Here is a 15857-nt window from a genome sequence, read left to right as displayed (position 1 = left end):
CATATGCGAGTGACCATCAGTATTCGCTACTGGATTATAGTACTATACAATGGATACCAGTGCACGAATATTGAAGACATGCTATTTCATTTTAGAGCAGTCTAATTGGGTCCGACACTTTTCATGAATTATATAGTGACCGACAATGACCAGACGCAACTAACCGCCTAAAAACGGCATTCACCACCAGCACTTTCTATTGAAGAGGACACTTTCATTCGGAGTAGTTCAATGGGAGTCGATCTATGTTAAGGCCGAGAGTGGATGCCAGGAAGCGACAATGTCAATTAGAAGGTCAGCCAGTGTCGATCAGTAAGCACAATAAATGTAGGCAAATACATCAAAACAGCACTAACCGTCAGTGACCATCAGTGCCTGCCACAGATATCCAGTGGTAGCCAGTGGATGCCAGTGTCCAACTATTCCCGATAGTTGAAGGCAGGCGATTTCAGTTGAGAGCAGTCTAATGGATTCAAACACTGATCATAGCCGTCAGTGAGTGTCAGTTGCAAAAGCAGCAAGTATCCGCCAATACCTGACAGCATCCCCTAAACTAACACTAATCGCTAGCAACCCCCAATATTGACAATGGGAGTAAGTGGTTTTCGTTATTTGCCACTGCCAGCCAATATGCCACAGTGGAAAGTATATATATTTTGTCCAGGGCTGGCAGTACCCGCTATTTTCCAGGGCTAAAAATTATTTAATTTGTATTCAATGGAGGTATTTACCGATTCTGATCTGGCTTTATGTCATACTTCTACTGGGCAATGCTTGTCATGGGTTTTGCTTGTTTGTAATAATATTCATATTTTGATTATTATGTGATTTATGAACTTGTGATGTCATGTTCTTGGCGGGGGTATAGGCTGACCCTAATTTCTTTCTGATTTCGTTGAACCAAAGAAGTATCTGCCCCACTGCAATCTGCATAGCACATGTGATATCGCTTGTGAAAATTTCACGAAATTGATAGGTATCTAAAATTTCAAAAAGGGTCAAAACCTTTTATTTCTCATTTTTATTGAAATTTAATAGATTAAATATAGCCTATATTGCCCCCTTATGATTATCAATTGTATAATCCTAAACTGTATCACATGCAAATAAAATAGTTAATAAAAACAAAAGATTTACACTCAGATATTGGCTGTTTTTTATAATAGTAAACGTCATATACTTCATGATTTTATCCAAGTGACCACCCTCGTGGAATACAATAATCTTAAAATGTGCGCGAAATGAGTCACACGTATTAGTAACCATGTTCTTTAATGTCTCTACGATGACCGGGTTGTGGGCGTGCCTGCTTTTCTTGGCCTCGATCAGGCTCCAGAGAAAATAGTCAAAAGGGTCGCAGTCGGGTAAGTAGAAAGGTTTTAAGTCCGTTGACTATCCTTATATCTTCTTAGCATTGTGTAAAAAAAGTGGAGTCCTGCTGGAGGATGTAGAGACGTCCAACGGTGATTTGTTCCATCCAGGGTTTTACCACGCTCTTTGGCACTTCCTAGTATTTTTTTACAGTTTCTCAAGTGTCAGATTTTACTGAGAAAAAAACAATTATAAATATTCATAGTCATAAGTACTTTTAAGATTATTAGATTTATACTCTGTCTGGGAAATAAACAAAAAGGCGATCAAATTGCGATATGCAACATTTACGAATTCCGCTCGTTAGAATACTCGCTGACCGCTTTACTGTAATATTCGCATTTGGTATATATGGGTATTTAATATTTCTTTAATTCTAGTGTTAATTTATTTTGGCCCAGAGGTAATGTCTTAACTAATGTAATCAAATGTTGACTTTGTAACTGGGTTCGGATCTCCCGATCAGTAATAATTATTACTTTCATCACTGATGTTTGCGAAATCATAAAACAATAGGATATGTAGGTAAGTACCAGATGGGTGACCATTTGAGAATTCCAGGCGCTGTGTGTGATCTCCGCTTATCTCGGCATTTGTTTCCAGTCATCTTGTATATACATTTCACTTGCCACTCGTATTTAACGATGTCGATTCAGATGTGTAGTGGGAGATTGCGTACCTCCTGCTACAAAAGTTTCACGCGCAGGCACTTCTTCGTGGGTATTCATTGTCTGTTAAAGACTGACGCAACCGCATATATATATATATATATATATATATATATATATATATATATATATATATATATATATCTTACTCTACATCTCATTTCAAGAACCAATGGATATTATCATAGATAACTTATAAATTAATCCATCCCTCCCTCCCCTCAAAATTATCCTTATAATCCTAAAAAATACTAATATGTACAACCGAGGCCACGTTTTATTGTGATAAAAGCAACATGGATAGAATATCTATGGGTTCCGTACTGGGGTCCACTTTTAGCAAATTTATATATCCAACCTGTAGAATAAAATATTTAATACTATTAAAAAACTGTCTAATTGTGTAAGGAAATCGACGATATTTTTATTCTTGCTGGCAATAATAACGAAATTGAGAAACTAATTGATCATTTTAAAAACAAAGTGCGTACTTGCTTTCATTTATGAATTAAATATAAACAATAGTTTTTCATTTCTTCATATTCTCAAAGACTCCAGCAAAGATAAATCCATTACTTCTCCGTATAAAAAAGAATATTGCAACCATTTCTTGTATCTTAAACTTCAAACGAGAATGTCCATACCGATATCAAAACCGCAATCATAAAAAAATATAATCAATCTAGTCAAATGCATATCTTCAAATAAGAAATATTCTACTATGAATTAAAAAAAATATCAAGCACCTCTTAATTAATAACCAATTCTTCAATTTCTTATTCAATAAACAAATGAAACTAGCAGTAATACACCTAGACGAAACTATTAATATTAATAATATTAGCAATTCCAACCCTATCTATGTATTCCATCGCAACCAGCTACACCACAACTTTAAATCAGCTGAAAAGGCACTAAGGTATATAATACATCAATATATATATATATATATATATACATATATATATATATATTTATATATTTATATATATATATATATATTTTTACATAGTCATCACCACATTATCAAGGCCCAGAGGCCACTCAAGGATAAGGGTTAAAGAGTGTACAGTAGAAATTGGACAATATAGTAATTATTAGTAATGAAAATTTGGTAAATTTGATAACTTATATGGAACGGCTCATCAAGAACTTATTTACTTTAGACTTGAACACAACCATATTGTAGTCAGCCGGAAAGCAGGAAAACGGAAGACAATTCCACAGGCGTGCAGTTCTAAGAAAGAAGCTTTGTTCATGGAATCTACGATTAGATTTAGGCACAGATAAAGAGTGGGGGGAATTATTGATAGTGTTTACAGCTAGACGAGTGTTTCTTCTGAAAGTTTGGCGAGGGGAGACCATAGATTGAAGCTCAGTCGAACACTTTCCATGAAAATAACGATACATCAGAGACAAAATCGCAACATCTCTTCTGTGAGATAGAGGTTGCAAGGAGGAGAAAAGGACATCTCCTACGAGGCTACGAAGTCTATTTTGAACTCTTTCAAGGCAGGACAAGTCCTTTCTAGCAGCTCCTGCCCAGATGTGGCAACAGTATTCCATCCTTGGACGTACCTGGCTCTTATATAGATAGAGAATAGCATCAGCAGTGAGATATTTACCGGATCGATAGAAAGATCCCACCATTTTTCCAGCGGCCTTGGCAACAGATTTGATGTACGTGTTCCATTTAAGATCAGGAGTAATGGTCAAGCCCAGAAGCTTGTCAAAACTTGAGGCCTCCTGAAGACGAGAGCCAATTCATTTCAATTGATGCCAAATGTGGATTAGAATGTTGATGATGTAAAGAGAGAAGCTTGGTTTTAGATGCATTAAAAGTAACTAGCCACTCCTTTCCCCATTGTACTACGTGCTCAAGATCAGAGGAGAGAGAATTGGAGAGAACTTGGTCGTTTACTGTCTTAGATGTGCTACCATAAATGGTAGTGTCGTCAGCATAAATGTCTACAAATGATGTAAGGATGTGATTTGGAAGATCATTAATGTAGATCAGGAAAAGAGTTGGGCCCAGGATGGCCCCCTGAGGGACACCGGCATTAATACTGTGAGCTTCTGATTTTTGCCCCTCAACTACTACTCTTATGAACCTATCAGAAAGAAATGATTTAATAATTGAGAAGACATTTCCAGCTATACCATAGCTAGCGATCTTATGAAGTAAACCTTTATGCCACACCCTATCAAAGGCCTTAGATATGTCAAGAGCAATTGCCCTAGAAAGATTGCCATCGTCGAGAGATTTGCTAATCCTATGCGATATAACTGTAAGCACATCTGCTGTAGATCTAGCAGAACGGAAACCATATTGAGTGTCACTAAGAAGGTTATTTATTTTTTTTTTTTTACAAAGGCATCACCACATTATCAAGGCCCAGAGGCCACTCAAGGATAAGGGTTAAAGAGTGTACAGTAGAAATTGGACAATATAGTAATCATTAGTAATGAAAATTTGGTAAATTTAATAACTTATATGGAACGGCTCATCAAGAACTTATTTACTTTAGACTTGAACACAACCATATTGTAGTCAGCCGGAAAGCAGGAAAACGGAAGACAATTCCACAGGCGTGCAGTTCTAAGAAAGAAGCTTTGTTCATGGAATCTACGTTTAGGTTTAGGCAAAGATAAAGAGTGGGGGAAATTATTGATAGTGTTTAAGCTAGACGAGTGTTTCTTGTGAAAGTTTAGCGAGGGGGGACCATAGATTGAAGCTCAGTTGAACACTTTCCATGAAAATAACGATACATCAGAGACAAACTCGCAACATCTCTTCTGTGAGATAGAGGTTGCAAGGAGGAGAAAAGGACATCTCCTACGAGGCTACGAAGTCTATTTTGAACTCTATCAAGGCAGGACAAGTCCTTTCTAGCAGCTCCTGCCCAGATGTGGCAACAGTATTCCATCCTTGGACGTACCTGGCTCTTATATAGGTAGAGAATAGCATCAGCAGTGAGATATCTACTGGATCGATAGAAAGATCCCACCATTTTTCCAGCGGCCTTGGCAACAGATTTGATATACGTGTTCCATTTAAGATCAGGAGTAATGGTCAAGCCCAGAAGCTTGTCAAAACTTGAGGCCTCCTGAAGACCAGAGCCATTCATTTCAATTGATGACAAATGTGGATTAGAATGTTGATGATGTAAAGAGAGAAGCTTGGTTTTAAATGCATTAAAAGTAACCAGCCACTTCTTTCCCCATTGTACTACGTGCTCAAGATCAGAGGAGAGAGAATTGGAGAATTTACTGTCTTAGATGTGGTACCATAAATGGTAGTGTCGTCAGCATAAATGTCTACAAATGATGTAAAGATATGATTTGGAAGATCATTAATGTAGATCAGGAAAAGAGTTGGGCCCAGGATGAATCCCTGAGGGACACCGGCATTAATACTGTGAGCTTCTGATTTTTGCCCCTCAACTACTACTTTTATGAACCTATCAGAAAGAAATGATTTAATAATTGAGAAGACTTTTCCAGCTATACCATAGCTAGCGATCTTATGAAGTAAACCTTTATGCCATACCCTATCAAAGGCTTTAGATATGTCAAGAGCAATTGCCCTAGAAAGATTGCCACCGTCGAAAGATTTGCTAATCCTATGCTATATAACTGTAAGGACATCTGCTGTAGATCTAGCAGAACGGAAACCATATTGAGTGTCACTAAGAAGGTTATTTTTGTTGAGATGTTTGACTACTTCTGTATTTAACACAGATTCTAGCAACTTACTCATGACGCACAGGAGACTTATTGGCCTGTACTGAGAGGGGGATGAGCGATCACCTTAATTCTTAAATACAGGGCATACTGATGAGATTTTCCAGGGAGATGGGAAACTATTCTCCTTAAGACAACGTTTAAACAGCTTTACTCGAATCAAGGTTTTTGTATTAGCTTCGCAACATCACGTACAGATATACGTATATCACATAGCGTGTTTTCTGATACAGGAGGAAATATTGGGGTTGGCGGCCTTGGTCGCAAAGGGTAGAATTAGCTGCAAAGTTCTTGACAAAGAGTTTGGCTTTGTCTGATGCTGACGAGATTACCTCAGGTCCATTGATAATAGTTGGGATGGAGCACACGCTTCTGTTCAGGATTCTGTTTGCTATTTGCCAAAACTGGTGGGAACCAAGCCGCTGCTCAGCTACTTTGGACTTAACAGATTGAGCATACAACACTCTTGCGTTCCTTATTACTTTCTTACAATGGTTGCTGGCAGACCTGAAAACGGCTTTAGTTTCCATACATCTATTACGTTTGAAGCAGTGGAAAAAGTGATTTCTGTGCGCAATGGCAATACCTACAATTAACCATTCAGTCAGATCTAATACTATAGAGGACACATCCTTTTTAAACATGGAATGCAGAGGTAGATCAGATATAAATGTACGGAAGCTATCCCAGTCAGCCTTAGTGTATCGATATACTGTACGATGGAGAGGTACGTCTGGGGACTTATTACATTTCATTTTTATCTTAATTGATACAACAGAGTAGTCGGAAGATTCAAGAGGCGACAGAACAGAAACTGAACATAGTACAGGGCAAGTTGTGAGAAAAAGGTCTAGTAGGCTCGCATACTGGCCGTCATTGTCGGGCACACGGGTGGGTTCCTGAACAATCTGAGTGAGGTCATAGGCAATGGAGAAATCATGACAGAACCTCCCCTCATCATCGGTCTTGTTTGAGTGGGTCAACGATTCGACGTTGTGAACATTGAAGTCTCCACATACGTGAATGTTAGCTGAAGGATAAGTAGAAAGGACTTGGTCAATTTTCTCAGATATGCTTTGAAAGATAGTAACTCCGCTGTTGTGGGGGCGATAGAGAGTAAATATAAATGCAGTAGTGTGAGCTAAAGCAACCCGGAAGCACATATAGGGTAAGTTAGGATCTTCCCTGGAGATGTCCCTCCCACATGGAAAGCTATCTTTAATATAGGCACATATTCCATGCCCATGGCGATCTTGGGGGTCAGATTTAGAAGTTAAGTCAGAGTATCCTGAAATTGCAAACTCATCTAGGGAAATAGCCTGTCCAATGCCAGTTTCACTTAAAAATAAAAGGTCTGGTTTAGTCTCCTGTAATTGGGTTTCAACCTCTGGAAGGTTAGAACGAAGACCCCTGATGTTGGAGAAGGAGACATGGTAGTAGGGGTCTACGTTGGAAGTTGGAGAACCGGGTTTAATCGTGTATTTTTTCTTGAAACTTGTCATGATGAAATTTTGGAATTTGTGGACTAGGTCGACAGATTTACTTAGAGCAGGACAGAGAGGGGAAATTAAGAGAGAAAAAGAAACGAAGAATTTTTTTTTGTAGCTAATGATAAGGTAAAGCCGTAACAATTACCCACTAGTATGGCATCGAGAGGCCCCACCAGAAGCTACTGCATGGTCCAGAATCCATTCACCAAATGGCAATACAGCAGCCCCAGTACTTTGCACCTGCTGATAGGACAGCCTCCTTAGTGGTTAATCCAAGGTTCGGGTCCCTGACTAACAGGCGGATAACGTCAGCCCAGACAAAACGTTTACCTCCAGCACCCTTACTAGTGACATGGCTACAAGGATAGACATAGAAACAGAAAATTTCCGCCATCTCAGCCAACTGTTCGCAAAAATACTGCCAACCTAGAAAACAGTTTTATTCTTCTCCCTTTGTCCGAAAAATCACTCATTTAAAAAATGAGGACTGAGGGACAAATAAGAAGAAGCGAGAGTAACAGGAGCTGCCGATAACGCATCCACAATGCGTTTTCTACTCTCCATTAAAAAAAAAAACTATTAAGTATTGTACTTAATAAAAGTCCAACAGACGTGTTTAAGAGAAAGTATGGTGATAGATTCCCCTCACACGAACTAAAAATGAGTATAATTCGTAATTTTTGCTATCAACTCGGTAGATAAATAAACATATGTACGAGGAAAAAAAAAAAAAAAAAGCTAGCATTTAATGAAACAGAAATACACAAATTAAATACTGAAATAAAATGGAGTTGTTAATATTTTAAATCTAAAATAAAAAGCATGATTGAAATCACTTATCTCAACAAAAACAATTCCGTCTCCAAATTGCAAACTGCATTGAAAGAAATTCAGTTAGTAGCGTTCAAAACATTTTTTTTGAAATTAGCCGTTAAAAGAAAATAGTGATTTTATTCTGAACTTAAGCTAGTAACGTTTTAAGAAGCTTACGATATAAAAGAAAAGGCTGATGGGAGAGGGGTTCCTCCGAAAGTAAGTTGGTGCCGTTATAAGTAATTTCGAGGTAAAATGGAAGCCGGTATTGGACTAGAAAAAAGCTAGCATTTAATAAAACAGAAATACACAAATTAAATACTGAAATAAAATGGAGTTGTTAATATTTTAAATCTAAAATAAAAAGCATGATTGAAATCACTTATCTCAACAAAAACAATTCCGTCTCCAAATTGCAAACTGCATTGAAAGAAATTCAGTTAGTAGCGTTCAAAACATTTTTTTTTAAATTAGCCGTTAAAAGAAAATCGTGATTTTATTCTGAACTTAAGCTAGTAACGTTTTAAGAAGCTTACGATATAAAAGAAAAGGCTGATGGGGGGGGTCTTCCGAAAGTAAGTGTGTGCCGTTATAAGTAATTTCGAGGTAAGATGGAAGCCGGTATTGGACTAGAAAAAAGCTAGCATTTAATAAAACAGAAATGCACAAATTAAATACTGAAATAAAATGGAGTTGTTAATATTTTAAATCTAAAATAAAAAGCATGATTGAAATCACTTATCTCAACAAAAACAATTCCGTCTCCAAATTGCAAACTGCATTGAAAGAAATTCAGTTAGTAGCGTTCAAAACATTTTTTTTAAATTAGCCGTTAAAAGAAAATCGTGATTTTATTCTGAACTTAAGCTAGTAACGTTTTAAGAAGCTTACGATATAAAAGAAAAGGCTGATGGGGGGGGGGGGTTCCGAAAGTAAGTTGGTGCCGTTATAAGTAATTTCGAGGTAAGATGGAAGCCGGTATTGGACTAGAAAAAAGCTAGCATTTAATAAAACAGAAATACACAAATTAAATACTGAAATAAAATGGAGTTGTTAATATTTTAAATCTAAAATAAAAAGCATGATTGAAATCACTTATCTCAACAAAAACAATTCCGTCTCCAAATTGCAAACTGCATTGAAAGAAATTCAGTTAGTAGCGTTCAAAACATTTTTTTTTAAATTAGCCGTTAAAAGAAAATCGTGATTTTATTCTGAACTTAAGCTAGTAACGTTTTAAGAAGCTTACGATATAAAAGAAAAGGCTGATGGGAGAGGGGTTCCTCCGAAAGTAAGTTGGTGCCGTTATAAGTAATTTCGAGGTAAAATGGAAGCCGGTATTGGACTAGAAAAAAGCTAGCATTTAATAAAACAGAAATACACAAATTAAATACTGAAATAAAATGGAGTTGTTAATATTTTAAATCTAAAATAAAAAGCATGATTGAAATCACTTATCTCAACAAAAACAATTCCGTCTCCAAATTGCAAACTGCATTGAAAGAAATTCAGTTAGTAGCGTTCAAAACATTTTTTTTTAAATTAGCCGTTAAAAGAAAATCGTGATTTTATTCTGAACTTAAGCTAGTAACGTTTTAAGAAGCTTACGATATAAAAGAAAAGGCTGATGGGGGGGGTCTTCCGAAAGTAAGTGTGTGCCGTTATAAGTAATTTCGAGGTAAGATGGAAGCCGGTATTGGACTAGAAAAAAGCTAGCATTTAATAAAACAGAAATGCACAAATTAAATACTGAAATAAAATGGAGTTGTTAATATTTTAAATCTAAAATAAAAAGCATGATTGAAATCACTTATCTCAACAAAAACAATTCCGTCTCCAAATTGCAAACTGCATTGAAAGAAATTCAGTTAGTAGCGTTCAAAACATTTTTTTTTAAATTAGCCGTTAAAAGAAAATCGTGATTTTATTCTGAACTTAAGCTAGTAACGTTTTAAGAAGCTTACGATATAAAAGAAAAGGCTGATGGGGGGGGGTTCCGAAAGTAAGTTGGTGCCGTTATAAGTAATTTCGAGGTAAGATGGAAGCCGGTATTGGACTAGAAAAAAGCTAGCATTTAATAAAACAGAAATACACAAATTAAATACTGAAATAAAATGGAGTTGTTAATATTTTAAATCTAAAATAAAAAGCATGATTAAAATCACTTATCTCAACAAAAACAATTCCGTCTCCAAATTGCAAACTGCATTGAAAGAAATTCAGTTAGTAGCGTTCAAAACATTTTTTTTGAAATTAGCCGTTAAAAGAAAATCGTGATTTTATTCTGAACTTAAGCTAGTAACGTTTTAAGAAGCTTACAATATAAAAGAAAAGGCTGATGGGGGGGGGTTCTTCCGAAAGTATGTTGGTGCCGTTATAAGTAATTTCGAGGTAAGATGGAAGCCGGTATTGGACTAGAAAAAAGCTAGCATTTAATAAAACAGAAATACACAAATTAAATACTGAAATAAAATGGAGTTGTTAATATTTTAAATCTAAAATAAAAAGCATGATTGAAATCACTTATCTCAACAAAACCAATTCCGTCTCCAAATTGCAAACTGCATTGAAAGAAATTCAGTTAGTAGCGTTCAAAACATTTTTTTTTTTGTTGAGATGGTTGATTACTTCTGTATTTAACACAGATTCTAGCAACTTACTCATGACGCACAGGAGACTTATTGGCCTGTACTGAGAGGGGGATGAGCGATCACCTGAATTCTTAAATACAGGGCATACTGATGAGATTTTCCAGGGAGATGGGAAACTATTCTCCTTAAGACAACGTTTAAACAGTTTTGTAAGTATGGGCGCTAGTTCAGGTTGAAGTTTTTTGAGTACTATAATTGGAATACCGTCAGGGCCAGTTGCTTTACTGGAATCAATGTTTTTTTTATTAGCTTGGCAACATCACGTACAGATATACGTATATCACATAGCGTGTTTTCTGATACAGGAGGAAATATTGGGGGGTGGCGGCCTTGGTCGCAAAGGGTAGAAGGAGCTGCAAAGCTCTTGACAAAGAGTTTGGCTTTGTCTGATGCTGACGAGATTACCTCAGGTCCATTGATAATAGTTGGGATGGAGCACACGCTTCTGTTCAGGATTCTGTTTGCTATTTGCCAAAACTGGTGGGAACCAAGCCACTGCTCAGCTACTTTGGACTTAACAGATTGAGCATACAACTCTCTTGCGTTCCTTATTACTTTCTTACAATGGTTGCTGGCAGACCTGAAAACGGCTTTAGTTTCCATACGTCTATTACGTTTGAAGCAGTGGAAAAAGTGATTTCTGTGCGCAATGGCAGCAGCACATTCTGGAGAGAACCATGGCCTGCTGTTAGATTTTTGCTGAAACTTTTTAGAGGGTATGAAATGGTCAATACCTACAATTAACCATTCAGTCAGATCTAATACTATAGATGACACATCCTTTTTAAACATGGGATGCAGAGGTAGATCAGATATAAATGTACGGAAGCTATCCCAGTCAGCCTTAGTGTATCGATATACTGTACGATGGAGAGGTACGTCTGGGGACTTATTACATTTCATTTTTATCTTAATTGATACAACAGAGTAGTCGGAAGATCCAAGAGGCGACAGAACAGAAACTGAACATAGTTCAGGGCAAGTTGTGAGAAAAAGGTCTAGTAGGCTCGCATACTGGCCGTCATTGTCGGGCACACGGGTGGGTTCCTGAACAATCTGAGTGAGGTAATAGGCAATGGAGAAATCATGACAGAACCTCCCCTCATCATCGGTCTTGTTTGAGTGGGTCAACGATTCGACGTTGTGAACATTGAAGTCTCCACATACGTGAATGTTAGCTGAAGGATAAGCAGATAGGACTTGGTCAATTTTCTCAGATATGCTTTGAAAGATAGTAACTCCGCTGTTGTGGGGGCGATAGAGAGTAAATATAAATGCAGTAGTGTGAGCTAAAGCAACCCGGAAGCACATGTAAGGTAAGTTAGGATCTTCCCTGGAGATGTCCCTCCCACATGGAAAGCTATCTTTAATATAGGCACATAGTCCATGCCCATGGCGATCTTGGGGGTCAGATTTAGAAGTTAAGTTAGAGTATCCTGAAATTGCAAACTCTTCTAGGGAAATAGCCTGTCCAATGCCAGTTTCACTTAAAAATAAAAGGTCTGGTTTAGTCTCCTGTAATTGGGTTTCAACCTCTGGAAGGTTAGAACGAAGACCCCTGATGTTGGAGAAGGAGATATGGTAGTAGGGGTCTACGTTGGAAGTTGGAGAACCGGGTTTAATCGTGTATTTTTTCTTGAAACTTGTCATGATGAAATTTTGGAATTTGTGGACTAGGTCGACAGATTTACTTAGAGCAGGACAGAGAGGGGAAATTAAGAGAGAAAAAGAAACGAAGAATTTTTTTTTGTAGCTAATGATAAGGTAAAGCCGTAACAATTACCCACTAGTATGGCATCGAGAGGCCCCACCAGAAGCTACTGCATGGTCCAGAATCCATTCACCAAATGGCAATACAGCAGCCCCAGTACTTTGCACCTGCTGATAGGACAGCCTCCTTAGTGGTTAATCCAAGGTTCGGGTCCCTGACTAACAGGCGGATAACGTCAGCCCAGACAAAACGTTTACCTCCAGCACCCTTACTAGTGACATGGCTACAAGGATAGACATAGAAACAGAAAATTTCCGCCATCTCAGCCAACTGTTCGCAAAAATACTGCCAACCTAGAAAACAGCTTTATTCTTCTCCCTTTGTCCGAAAAATCACTCATTTAAAAAATGAGGACTGAGGGACAAATAAGAAGAAGCGAGAGTAACAGGAGCTGCCGATAACGCATCCACAATGCGTTTTCTACTCTCCATTAAAAAAAAAACTATTAAGTATTGTACTTAATAAAAGTCCAACAGACGTGTTTAAGGGAAAGTATGGTGATAGATTCCCCTCACACGAACTAAAAATGAGTATAATTCGTAATTTTTGCTATCAACTCGGTAGATAAATAAACATATGTACGAGGAAAAAAAAAAGCTAGCATTTAATGAAACAGAAATACACAAATTAAATACTGAAATAAAATGGAGTTGTTAATATTTTAAATCTAAAATAAAAAGCATGATTGAAATCACTTATCTCAACAAAAACAATTCCGTCTCCAAATTGCAAACTGCATTGAAAGAAATTCAGTTAGTAGCGTTCAAAACATTTTTTTTGAAATTAGCCGTTAAAAGAAAATCGTGATTTTATTCTGAACTTAAGCTAGTAACGTTTTAAGAAGCTTACAATATAAAAGAAAAGGCTGATGGGAGGGGGGTTCTTCCGAAAGTAAGTTGGTGCCGTTATAAGTAATTTCGAGGTAAAATGGAAGCCGGTATTGGACTAGAAAAAAGCTAGCATTTAATAAAACAGAAATACACAAATTAAATACTGAAATAAAATGGAGTTGTTAATATTTTAAATCTAAAATAAAAAGCATGATTGAAATCACTTATCTCAACAAAAACAATTCCGTCTCCAAATTGCAAACTGCATTGAAAGAAATTCAGTTAGTAGCGTTCAAAACATTTTTTTTGTTGAGATGGTTGATTACTTCTGTATTTAACACAGATTCTAGCAACTTACTCATGACGCACAGGAGACTTATTGGCCTGTACTGAGAGGGGGATGAGCGATCACCTGAATTCTTAAATACAGGGCATACTGATGAGATTTTCCAGGGAGATGGGAAACTATTCTCCTTAAGACAACGTTTAAACAGTTTTGTAAGTATGGGCGCTAGTTCAGGTTGAAGTTTTTTGAGTACTATAATTGGAATACCGTCAGGGCCAGTTGCTTTACTGGAATCAATGTTTTTTTTATTAGCTTGGCAACATCACGTACAGATATACGTATATCACATAGCGTGTTTTCTGATACAGGAGGAAATATTGGGGGGTGGCGGCCTTGGTCGCAAAGGGTAGAAGGAGCTGCAAAGTTCTTGACAAAGAGTTTGGCTTTGTCTGATGCTGACGAGATTACCTCAGGTCCATTGATAATAGTTGGGATGGAGCACACGCTTCTGTTCAGGATTCTGTTTGCTATTTGCCAAAACTGGTGGGAACCAAGCCACTGCTCAGCTACTTTGGACTTAACAGATTGAGCATACAACTCTCTTGCGTTCCTTATTACTTTCTTACAATGGTTGCTGGCAGACCTGAAAACGGCTTTAGTTTCCATACGTCTATTACGTTTGAAGCAGTGGAAAAAGTGATTTCTGTGCGCAATGGCAGCAGCACATTCTGGAGAGAACCATGGCCTGCTGTTAGATTTTTGCTGAAACTTTTTAGAGGGTATGAAATGGTCAATACCTACATTTAACCATTCAGTCAGATCTAATACTATAGAGGACACATCCTTTTTAAACATGGGATGCAGAGGTAGATCAGATATAAATGTACGGAAGCTATCCCAGTCAGCCTTAGTGTATCGATATACTGTACGATGGAGAGGTACGTCTGGGGACTTATTACATTTCATTTTTATCTTAATTGATACAACAGAGTAGTCGGAAGATCCAAGAGGCGACAGAACAGAAACTGAACATAGTTCAGGGCAAGTTGTGAGAAAAAGGTCTAGTAGGCTCGCATACTGGCCGTCATTGTCGGGCACACGGGTGGGTTCCTGAACAATCTGAGTGAGGTCATAGGCAATGGAGAAATCATGACAGAACCTCCCCTCATCATCGGTCTTGTTTGAGTGGGTCAACGATTCGACGTTGTGAACATTGAAGTCTCCACATACGTGAATGTTAGCTGAAGGATAAGCAGATAGGACTTGGTCAATTTTCTCAGATATGCTTTGAAAGATAGTAACTCCGCTGTTGTGGGGGCGATAGAGAGTAAATATAAATGCAGTAGTGTGAGCTAAAGCAACCCGGAAGCACATGTAAGGTAAGTTAGGATCTTCCCTGGAGATGTCCCTCCCACATGGAAAGCTATCTTTAATATAGGCACATAGTCCATGCCCATGGCGATCTTGGGGGTCAGATTTAGAAGTTAAGTTAGAGTATCCTGAAATTGCAAACTCTTCTAGGGAAATAGCCTGTCCAATGCCAGTTTCACTTAAAAATAAAAGGTCTGGTTTAGTCTCCTGTAATTGGGTTTCAACCTCTGGAAGGTTAGAACGAAGACCCCTGATGTTGGAGAAGGAGATATGGTAGTAGGGGTCTACGTTGGAAGTTGGAGAACCGGGTTTAATCGTGTATTTTTTCTTGAAACTTGTCATGATGAAATTTTGGAATTTGTGGACTAGGTCGTCAGATTTACTTAGAGCAGGACAGAGAGAGGAAACTAAGAGAGAAAAAGAAACGAAGAATTTTTTTTTTGTAGCTAATGATAAGGTAAAGCCGTAACAATTACCCACTAGTATGGCATCGAGAGGCCCCACCAGAAGCTACTGCATGGTCCAGATTCCATTCACCAAATTGCAATATAGCAGCCCCAGTACTTATATATATCCTCAGTCAATAATAATAATATCAGATTTATAATCTACTATAAGAAATTCACAACTGCTAAACTTTATTATTATAAACAACAACAAAAAATCTTTTGGCGAAACCAATGTAGTTTACCAATTAAAACGCACCTTGCTTGGGAAAATGCATCTTCAACAATATAAACAACAATAACTACATTGGGCGTATGACAAACACATTGTTCAGATGATTAACCTTTCAGATAAAAGCACGATTTGTCAACACTTAAAACAACATGACCACAGTCCCAATTTAGAAAAATCCTAG

The sequence above is a fragment of the Euprymna scolopes genome, chromosome 5 (assembly GCF_053919585.1).
Source record: "Euprymna scolopes isolate OS-2025 chromosome 5, ASM5391958v1, whole genome shotgun sequence".
Classification (NCBI taxonomy): Eukaryota; Metazoa; Mollusca; class Cephalopoda; order Sepiida; family Sepiolidae; genus Euprymna; species Euprymna scolopes.
The sequence above is the reverse complement of the archived record's forward strand: the minus strand, read 5'-3'. Positions refer to the sequence as shown.